Genomic DNA, 11,885 nt, shown 5'->3' on the forward strand with positions numbered 1-11,885 from the left:
TGCAGTCTCAATGGGTCAGTGAACAACACTCTAGACTATGAGAGCTCTGTGCTACAAATCTCCTAACCCAAAATGGCTGTCCGAGCGAGCCACGAGAGCTTCCGAATGGACGCACACTCTCAGTGCGCGTGCGCATGAAGAGAGGCCAAAAGATCCACGCGTCTTCTGGCCTCTCTCCTCCAATCACCGCAGCTCGCGGTGACAATGTTTGTGTATGATGCGTACACACACACACACACACACGTGTCTCAGTGGCAGCATTGTCCCGCACGTTTATGGATATAGCACCGAGTCTGGCATTGCGCAATTGCATGCACAAACTTCGGTCGTTTGGAGTTTACGTACCATAAGGGATGACGATCGTATGCCTTTAACTGATTCCATCAGCATTTACACTATGTATTTCATTTTCCTCTTGAAGGATGGAAATGTGAAAAAAGAAGACATTGAGCTCCTTGGTTAGGAGTTTTAATTCATTCTGTTGAAACATTTGACTTGCTTCTATCTGATATGTTGTAATTCATTTCTAGGATGCAGCTACTTTATCGGAACAAATAATTGTTAAAGGGGCTGCCCTTCTTCTCCATGTTGGCTTTGAAGAATTGAATGAAATTAAACAAAAGGAAAGGTAGACATTTCATTAGAAACAGACTTAAAAATATTAAAGACCAGGTATCATGGGGTTACCATGCGATAGAAAGGCTAATAAATCTGGGAATCCCTGTTCGAAATAGTGAACAGTTCTCTGATCTCTATGTAAGAACACACACAGCCAAAGAATCTGGACTGGATTTGATCGTGACAGATGAGTGTACTCTTTAATTCACATATCTATATGCATCTAGCCTTTTGGCAAGGTCTCGAGGCTGAAAAAGAGACTAACTGCGAGAGAACGGGTGAACGCGAGACCGAGCGGCACAGCCGCGAGGCCTTTTGAAACCTGACATGAATTTCTTATCTTGAGCGTTGTTTCTAGCCGATTCTGTTACCAAAAAGGTAGCGGCCAATCAGCGACCGCATTGCTCACCACGCCGTCGCATCTAATGAATACGCATAAGTATGCATGTCGGCAGCTCGCTCATCCGTATCCAGCCTGCGTTGCCTGCCTTGCATTGGCAGTGTTGACACATCCTTATTAGTATACCAACTGTGATCTGACGTACGAATATATGAATGATTCATACTCGCCTTCATTGGGAGGCGGTAGGGAAAAAAACCCAGGTTTCAAAAGGCCTCATGGCTGCGCCACTCGGTCTGGCGTTCACCCTTTTCTCACAGTGCTCGGTGTGGCGAGTTAGTCTCAATCTTCAGCCACGAGGCCTTGTCAAAAGGCTAATATGCATCCTGTTCAAAACTATATGACTTAAACTTCCCTTTGCTTGTTCCCCTCTTTTTTGTTTGTAAGGATGCAATCAATCAGTGGTTATACAGCAGAACAGCTTTACTCTTACACTGACTGAAATTGGTGTTGAACAGCGACTTATTCCCCCAAAAGCACAAAATACCAACTTCTAAATGTAATTCACTATCACTTTCCACCTTCCCCTTTTTGTCTAAATCCTTTTTTCTTGTACAAGACAATTTAGTTTTGTACAGATTAAAAGGAGTAATGCCAACTTCGGTATGTGGTAACCCCATTGAATTCTTGTTCTTGCCTATACAGCGCTTTACTTTAACACTTAATTTTGTTTTCCCATCTTCTGTAGAAGACGAGAATCAGCCAGTGCAGGAAATGGATTTAAAGAAGAAATCCACGCCAGAATTTTATCAATTTCATAAGAAAGAGAACAAAAAATCCCTGTAGAACAGTGCAAAAACAATCAAAATTTGATGAGAAAGAAGGAAGCTATGACATTTTGATTTTTTTTTTTTTTGGAAAACACTTCTTGAAAAGTCGTTATGAATATTCAATCAGCAAGTTGATGATGTCATGCTCTCACAATTCCTTATTCATTTCATGTACAGAAATGACAAAAAAGATCTCATATTTCAGCTGTATAAATATAAAACTTGCTTTAAAACCACCCAAAATAAAAAAGAACAAAAATGTTAACTGATATATTTTGGTATGGGAATATGCTTTTACCTGTATGAGCTGGAAATAACAATTTTTCTGAATTTCATAGATAACACACATGATAAAAAATTGTGAGGGCATGACATCATCAATTTGTTCATGGAATATTCATAACGACTGGTCAAGAAATGCTTTCCGAAGAAATGTTAAATTTCAAATGTCATCATATCTTCTCTATTTCTTATCTGATTTTTGTCATGTTTGAAATGTCTGTGGAGAATTTTTGTCTCTTTCTCTTTAAATTTATTTGTTTTGGTGGTTGATTTCCTCTTTACGGAAGCTTGAAGCACTCCTTGTTACTCAAAACATTTCTGACTTCAAGTACATTGTAAGAGTCAAAGCAGCTTTCAAACTCTCTTCCATGCACGTTCATGGCTCACTTCAGTCCCAGAAGCTGCACAGCCATGAACAGTTTCATACATTCTCTGAAGGCAGCCAATGCAATTCTGAATCGCTTGAAATCAATCCTGCATATAGATGCAAGCTTGAGGGAGTGGTTGCCTTGTTACCATGTCCTGAAATGTCACTCTTTTTTTTTCTAGCGCATTTTGAAACAGTGGCTGTTCAAATCGAAAAGTAGATCCAAGAGACGCATGATAGAGCATGTCCATTTTTTTTTAATACATGTACTGAAATGGGTGTCTGTTCAATTTTATGAAACAAAAATATAAGAGATGCCTGTCTAAAAGATGTCCCAGTCGTGCGATCGCCCTTCGTCCGGCGTCCGTCGTGCGTCGTGCGTCGTGCGTCGTCCGTCGTCCGTCGTGCGTAAACTTTTTACATTTTCATCTTCTTCTTGAAAACCCCAAGACCGATTTTCATCAAACTTGGCAGGTAGCATCCCTAGGGGGTTAGGAACTCAATTTGTTAGAATGGGCACCATGCCCCACCCAGGGGGCCCCCAGGGGGGCCCAAACCCCCCAAAATTAAGGAATCTGTAAAAATCTTCTTCTCTAGAACCAGAAGTGATAGAGCTAAGTTAATACTATGAGTTGGTACATTGATGACTGTAGTTTCAAGTTTGTTCATGGCAGAATCAGGGGTGCCCCCCTTGGGACCCAGGGGAGGGGGGTGGGGAGGGGTCCTAATGGGGCCTAAATTGTACATTTTCATCTTCTTCTTGAGAACCCCATGACCCATTTTCACCAAACTTGGCAGGTAGCATCCTTAGGGGGTTAGGAACTCAATTTGTTAAAATGGGCACCATGCCCCACCCAGGGGGCCCCCAGGGGCCCAAACCCCCCAAAATGAAGGAATCTTTTAAAATCTTCTCTAGAATCAGAAGTTATAGAGCTAAGATAATACTATGAGTGAGTACATTAATGACTGTAGTTTCAAGTTTGTTCATAGCAGATCCAGGGGTGCCCCTCTTGGGGGCGGGAGAGATTGGGAAGGTCAAAATAGGGGCCTGAATTGTTCATTTTCATCTTCTTCCTGAAAACCTCTTGATGGATTTTCGTCAAACTTGGCAGGTAGCATCCCTAGGGGGTCAGGATCTCAATTTATCAAAATGGGCACCATGCCCCACCCAGAGGGCCCCGTGGAGGGGGCCCCAATCCCCCCAAATTAAGGAATCTTTAAAATTTGGGCCCTTATTGTACGTTTTCATCTTCTTGAGAATGCCTGGTCAAATTTTAGTAGAGCTGTGAATAATTTAGATTAGTGACTGCGTGAAAGGTAAACTTGCGATACTCAGGTGAGCGCTAGACCCGCGGGTCTCTTGTTTAATTTTTATGTTTTTGATCTTCTTCTAAATTCTGAAATTGATGGCTGTTTGCATTATGGAGCAAATGGTGGTGAGAGGATGGTGGGGCATTAAATTCTAGTGCTGACAGAATGGGATGATAGAATTAATGCTAGCATATTTATCCATCATCTTTTGCATACGTATATAAAAAGATATATATGTACTGTATGACTACTTTATGTATTTACTTTACAAGTGAATAGAATTATAAAATAGCAATGTCTTAAAACATAAATGTCTATGTGTTTCTTTGTGGAATGATCCTTGATGCTAGCTTCTGTGTTGGTTTGTGTGTGTGTTGGACAAGATGATGTGGGAATAGAAAACTTTTGTTGAATGCAAGTTACCCTGATGTGTATTGTGTGAATGAACATATTAACTGCAAGATCAGTGTACACAAAGGCTTGCCGTATTCAGTCAACTTGGCCCAAGTTGATTCCAAAAAGCACATGAGAAAATCCTTCGACTTACAATATGAGGTGAATTTCAACGTACATGTATACAATGAACTTAATACATACACCTGTAGTTCTATCCATTCAGGGTAGAACTGTTCTTTGACTTAGCAAATTTTTTGACTTATGTGACATCAACCCTTGTGAGGTTGACTGTACTGTATCACACTTTTGTGTAGATTTGTAAAACTTGTGACACTTGTCCCTGATTTTCAATTTATTTTCTGAAATCAATCTTTTACATACTGTAAGTACAGAAGAACCTTGTTATAACAAGGTCGGATATACATGTACAATTGTGTAGCGAGATACCTGATATAATGAGGAAATTTTGCAGATCTATCACAGGCCCCATTCCTTTCATACCCATTCGTTTTTATCCCCAATATGATGAGAAAATTTTAGTGGTCTGAAGCAGCTCATTATAACGAGGTTCCTCTGTCACATATCTGACAAATATTTGTGACCGTGCACCTCAAAACGAACATAAAGTCGCACACACTGATTTTGTGTGAGGACTGAAAATAAGTGAAATAGGTCAACCTAGCCAAACTTGACTTTTTCATATTTTCTGAAAGAGCGGGTCTTCTTTTACATTATGCTAAAATTTGGTATCATAAGACGGGCAGGAAAGTGTGCTTTTTTAGCAGTTTATGTCGAACATTTTTGGTAGAATAGTGTGATTAGGTGTGTCTTTAGAATCCCTTTTTCATTTCTGAAAAACCTTGTCCACACTCTTCACTTTCAACTCTAATAACTTTTGAAAGGATAGCGCTACTGCTTTGAAAGTTGGCATTAATTATGGACAGAATGTGTTAATGAGGCATGCTTAATTTCAGTTTAATCTGATAATCCCTTCATTGTTGATACTCTGGTGGTTTACTTCCTGTTTTTTGTCCCATTCATCGCACAGCCAGCACGGTTTGGTAAAGATTAAGCGCTTGAATAGACACTGTACTTCAGAGCCTCTTTTCTCAGTTCGCACTTTCTGAGTTTGTGCTTTCTTTCCAATATTTAGATAGGTTAGGAGAGTCCACTTGATTTGAGTTAAACATCATTTTAAAGCTTAAAGTCTGCTCTTTCAGAATATGGTCTTAACTAAAAATTCATGTCTGGCGACTTTTTGTTTGTTTTGAGGTGCAGGGTCACATTTTGAGACTCTTTGCCAAGGAGTACAAAGTTGATATCTGTTGGCTTGACAAGGATGACGATGATGTTGTTGATGATGGTGATGATGATGATATGGCAATGATGATGGTGACGATGATGATGGTGATGATGATGATGACGATGATGATGATGATGATGATGATGGTAATGATGATTGTAATGATGATGGTGATGATGATGGTGACGATGACGGTAATGATGGTGGTGATGATGATGATGGTGATAGTGATAAATGATGATGATTTGGATTCGATGGTGATTATTTTGCCAATTATTTTTTAATGATGATGATACCTATAATTGTAAATATTAAAGAGAGACATATACATTTGTATTATGTTTCATATGATTATGCTAGTCATGATCGCAGAATATTCTTACATACAAACACTCAACAAAACACACTCAATGACAATACAAACAGTTATTCTTCATTTAGCAATTTCTGTTGCCTTTATTGCTACTCATAGCAAAACATACAAAATATTTCATAAATATCTGTCTACTTGGACAGAAGCTGTTTTGTACATGTCCACAGTAACTTGCAAAAATTTGCACAATTACCATTGCAGGGGTCCACACAACCGTAACTGCAATGGGCACTCAATTTTTAATATTTCACTGGTATGGGCTCAATTAGGGCAAAAATACTCAAGGGCATATTTCTGTGTAAAACAATTCATAGCTACACATCCCTACAAAGTCTGTAGCTTTAGATTTGAAAGCTGTGATACGTACAGACGTACACGTACATGTACATGTATGCCATCATTGCTACGTTCAGGACATTTGCAAACGTCTCTTTAACAGTTTAACACAAAATATGTTCTGTTGCTTCACTGCTTTTTCCAATCTGACACCACAGTCCTTCCAAAAGATAATTTGGCAAAATCAAGGGGGTATACAGTATGTCCCCCCAAAAAATTACAATCAGATTTTCGCATTGATAACGCCCAATATGATTAAACTGTCTAAATGCTACTTCAGGGTCTTAAAATATAACATCTTAGTTCTATTTTGCAGAAAACCCCATTCAATTTGGTTAAGCGGTCACAGAGAAATGTGGATTGTTGTAAAGTATGTCATGAGTCTGATTCTTCAAAGTTTAGCACTTGGATGCTCTTGTGTGTGTACACAATAGAACTTGGAGGGAAGAGATTCCTGACATGCTCTACAAATTTCCTCATTTCTCTTTGACCACTGAAGCAAATCGGATGGGGTTTTCTTTAAATGATATGCGCAATGAGTTATAGTTTCGTACCCTGAAATTGTATTTGGATTGGTTCTCTTTTTTTAAAGTTATCATTACGGAGGGTCCCGTTGTAATTTTTTTTTGGACATACGGTAGAGTACCTGCTCTCAAAGTAGACTGTAAGTGGCTCTTGGACAAGCTTGCATAGAGAAACAATACATTGGGATAAATAGAGCTTTAGGATATCACGATGTGAATTAATTGGACCATCATGTTGCTGTTGTAAACATGCCTGCTTATATGCGGCAAATCTCGAAAATGGCAACCCTTGGGGGCAGGGGGAGAAAGAACATGGCTGTCTTTATTTTCCCAACCAAATTAAATTATGAATCCACTACTATACAACTGATAAAGAAATTGATAACCATTGGTGTAATTTCTGTCTGCATGTCACAGGTCGTACTGCCCAGAATTCTGAATGATTTTCTTAAACAGAGCAACAAGATGGCTGCTCTAGACTTTTGTTTCATTAGTGTCATCACTGTCATTAACATCATTACAGTGCACTCCTGTTTTAACAAGCATGGTTTTAACAAAAATTTTGTTTTACAGTGAAGTAAAAATTCAGGTCCAAAAATTATCTTCCATCCTTTCTCCACTTTATATGACTGTGTTGTCTGATTACATAACTTAACTGCGAATTAACACAAGAAAACTGCCAGTCCCACAGACTTTGTTATAATGGGAGTCGCCTGTCTCTTGCTTTTTCGTTGGTTAGGCAAACTGACCAAGATCAAGGACAAACAGGATAGCTTTCCACTACATACAGTGTACTTTAAAGTCTACAAAAGCCGTCTGGTCGTATCTTGTAAATATAACAATGCAATATGTGGAAGTCAAGGTGATACGTTGTAACATAGCGATCTGAATCTAGTTGCATGTTATGAAGCTCATTCGAAACTTTTAAAGTCAAGTACTGTACTGTGTAGAAATCCATTATCACAGCGCCGCTGGTGCATGGACTTTTCTCATTTGTTCGTTGGCATTTTGACTAAAAACTAAGTACATGAAACTTAATTACAAAATTAATGTTCCAACAAATTAAGCTGGACTGTACTTAAAAATGCAGGTTCAGCTACACCTAATACGATTATGATGATCCATTCATTTGCAGAAGGTTCAGTTCAATTGCGTTGATTGATACAAGAACTAAATCATGCATTTTGTAACTGAAATTTTACTATTATGAAAACGAAAAACTGCATAGTCTTCTTGTACATGGACAACCAGGGTTTTCATGATTGCTGTAATTATCCTTTTGATCATTTCACCACGATTAAATCAAGATGATATCAAATTCAACTCTTGACAGTTTTATGTGGAAATACAAACCTCTAATGGTCTCAATGTAACTCTTCCTAAAGTTAACTCTAATTCACCTCCCACATGGCTGGTTGCAAATTCATTCTAACCAGATTTAAATTTCATCCAAATAAACTGTTTTCAGGGAAATGATGAGACTGATGATTTTTTTTCTATGAATCTTCTCCCCAAGATTTCATTACTCATCATATCCTACATGGAATCATAGTCTTAGGAATGGGGAAGAATACACGCATTTTACCATAAAACAGACTCAGCGAAAATACTAACCTCAATTGTGTTGACTCTATTATCTGGCAGTGAGAAGAAATGACAACAAATCAGACTCACTTTGTTATGCAACAAATACACTTTTTCTCAGCATGATCAAAGATACTGATTGGAGAGAAAATTATTGTTACAATGAAGAGGGATTACTGTTACAATGAAGAGGGCTAATTGTCCACAAATCAATTGTCCACAAATTATTACGACTGCTGGCTAAAGAAGCTAGTAATGGTGGCCAAAGCTGTACATGTACCTGCATGTTAATTACATAATTGCTTCATTGCTATGCTATACCACACTTGAGAAAAAGAAAAGTTAGAACAATGAAAATGTGCATAATATCTCACAAAATAGCTTATTATTTCTATACAGCAGTCTGTGCATACAATTATGAATTTGTCACAATCATAATCAATAAATAGTGTTTCTACAACTGGGCAAGATTTGATCATTGTTTATACACATCTTACAATACTGTCCTGCAAATTTCATACTTGATATGATTAAATCTGATTCCTCTTTCTTTGTAAATCAATAGTAATCAAGGTGAATGAAGAATAGATGAATTTGAATACAAACTTTGAATCATGGGATGACAAACAAGCACTGAATCACTGGATGCACATCTGAAAGATCTCAGCATAAGAACATCTCTTGCATACTTTATAAAATAGTATTTCAGCCTCTGTACTTGACGTACTGTACAGTTTACATTTACGCACGATAATGTGCATGCATATCACATGTTAACAACAAAGGGGAGAAAACAAAATTGAAGTTACAAATCAAAAGCTCGCTGCAGATCAACTCTTCTTCAAGGCAGAGAATAAAAAAAGAGTAGACTAAAAGTGCTAGCCTTCTTCATCAAAATTCAAGAACAATGAAATATACTTGTGTACAACGTAGACATTAATCATACATCCGTCTACTCACTAGGCCAGAGAATTTCATTCTGTCATGATTACCGAACATTTCACTGACTTCATGCCAGAATGATTAACTTCGGCATAATATTTTTCAAACACAATGAACACAATCCTGATTTGTATCTAACAAGCACTCTATCTTTGCAGATGGCACATCACTGACAAAGGCTCCATCTAAAATAATCAAACTTTGTTTCTACAATAAATCTCACTCTTGACATGTATCTAATCAAATAGAAAAAAAATAGTGATGATTGTGACATCACACAAGACTAATATGATGCCACAAGATAAATATTGATTATAACATTTGAGACTCAAACCACACACAAATGATCACCATGATGTGAATTAGCACACTTAGTCCACACGTCTAATTGCCTCCTTCATGATTAGCTGAAAAATTAATCTGTGTAGTACACTTTTTGAGAGAAAATACCAGATCAAGGTAGTGAAATTTAGAGGTAACAAAATTTGCTGCTCCAAAGCAAATTGTAACTGGTCTCAAAAGACATGATTTGGCAATCATTCTCAGCATCAATCTTTCAAATATCATTCCCCGTAAAACTTGCAAGGACTGAATTTCAGAGGGAAACATGCCACTTTACTCACTTGTCTAAGGTACAAGATGCATCACATCCAAGGGCATCATTGTAAAATGTTTAACAAGTCTCTGTAGTTTCCTTCTCATTGGTTATTCCAAAATGCATTTTAAAGCAGAGTAGTGGTCACCTTTAAAGGAACATGTATTATTGGTGGAAATGGTTGGACAAAAACATCTACACAGCTTTGGACGAGCAATTACGAGTTGTTTGAAGTACAGCATCCCGATCTCCACATTCACCTTTTCTTGCTGCTTACATCACTTACAAGTAGGGGTGGATAGAAACAGATACACAAACAAACAAACAAACAAACAAACAATCAAACAAAAACCATTCAGGAAATTGGGGGGAGGTAATTTTGCATAATGTGATTCACCTTGTGTTGCCCTCCATGTTGCGTGTTTGAAACACCTGTAAGCCTCCAAACTCAATCCCAATTCTGCTCAAGGAAGAGTAGTGGTATAAAAGTGTGGCTGATATGCAGGATTATGGGATCGTTGTGAGCTGTCACATTCTTCATATACATACATCTACATTTAAAAAGGTTGACCCAAAAGAAGTTTGTATTTCTATTAAGTAGACATTCAGTCTGTAAAGGATTAATATTGAAATTTTTATTCCCACTTTTGTCAATAGCTGACAAGAGCTCAATATGAGTACTTTATTTAATTCCCATGGACTCACAGAACCATTGTACTTCTAGGAAACAGCTACTTTTCATGTTTTTAAAATTTCAGTGCATACATCCAGCATATCAAAGTGTATAATCTTCTTTGGTCTTACTAAATGAAAACCACATGTTTTTGTTATAAAGTGGTCGGTAGAATGTGATTGGTGTGTAATAAAATCAGTGTTTAAAGCCCGCCGCACACTACACGATTTTGCCCCGATTCACCGGTCTTTAGACCTTAAGACTAGAAGTACGTGTGACGTCACAGTCTTGCCATTTTCCAGTCGTACGACTGGGTCTTAGCGCCAGTCGTAGAGATTTGACATGTTGAATTTCTACGACCAGTCATGAGCTTCCAGCCATTCACAATGCAGTAAAATGCAAGCGCATGCAGTGCGCACTGCGCACGCTTTACAGTCAGGTCGTATAGTGTGCGGTGTCCGGTCGTACGACTGGTCTTAAGACCCAGCTTGGCTCAAGACTTTAAGACCAGTCTGATCGTGTAGTGTGCGGTGGCCTTAAAAAGCTAAGTACAAGTGTGTAATCCTGCATGATTTAGAATTTTGGTATCATCATCACATTCATGTACATTTTACTTGTCCCATTGTCTATAAATATTTGCAATATGTCAAGATTGAATTTTAACTTACTCTTTAATTTACTTGAACCATGATGGAGGAAAAAAAAAAGACATATAAATGACTGAAAAATATTGATAAGTTTGCATCATCGTGTTGCATAATATCAAATGTCAAGCCAAAGTACTATGTAGCTTCAGACATACGTCATTTGAAAAGATATATCTGCATAGAAAGAAACACACGACCTATTACAATCACACAATGTGACCGTCTCTCTTTTGCCAAAATATAGTAAACTTCCATCCAGTTCACGTAAAACTCATCTACAGGGCAAGAATAATCTACTACTTATTTTTCATACTGCACACTGTACTGCCTGGTGTACTACTGACACACTACGACTTTAGCGCTATATGCTTGTTTCAGCATACTCCATGGGAAACAAATTTGTGCAATCAGCGTGCCTTTCAGTAAGCCACGTCAGTGCATGATGTTTCAAAATAATACAGGTATATAAATCATATCCAACGAATACAATGTATATTACGCATTTCGTGTATGTGAGCTGCTGGGCAGGTACAGCATGTGACCGTTGAGGAATTACACATTGAACACAAAACATAAATATAACACTGGCATTATGTTGCATAGGCACATAGCACAGGCAATATTCAGTTGTTCAGCTACACTGTATGTGGCTGAAACTTCCACATTACAGTTCCAGTACATTTAGTGTGGGAACTCTCTGGTTATAAGATTTATCCTGCAACTAAACACAGATGTCAATGGGTGGGACTGTGACAGGCCTTTGA

This window comes from Diadema antillarum, unplaced genomic scaffold (assembly GCF_040938485.1).
Source record: "Diadema antillarum isolate AM-2024a unplaced genomic scaffold, OU_Dant_1.0 seq00000507_RagTag, whole genome shotgun sequence".
Lineage (NCBI taxonomy): Eukaryota > Metazoa > Echinodermata > Echinoidea > Diadematoida > Diadematidae > Diadema > Diadema antillarum.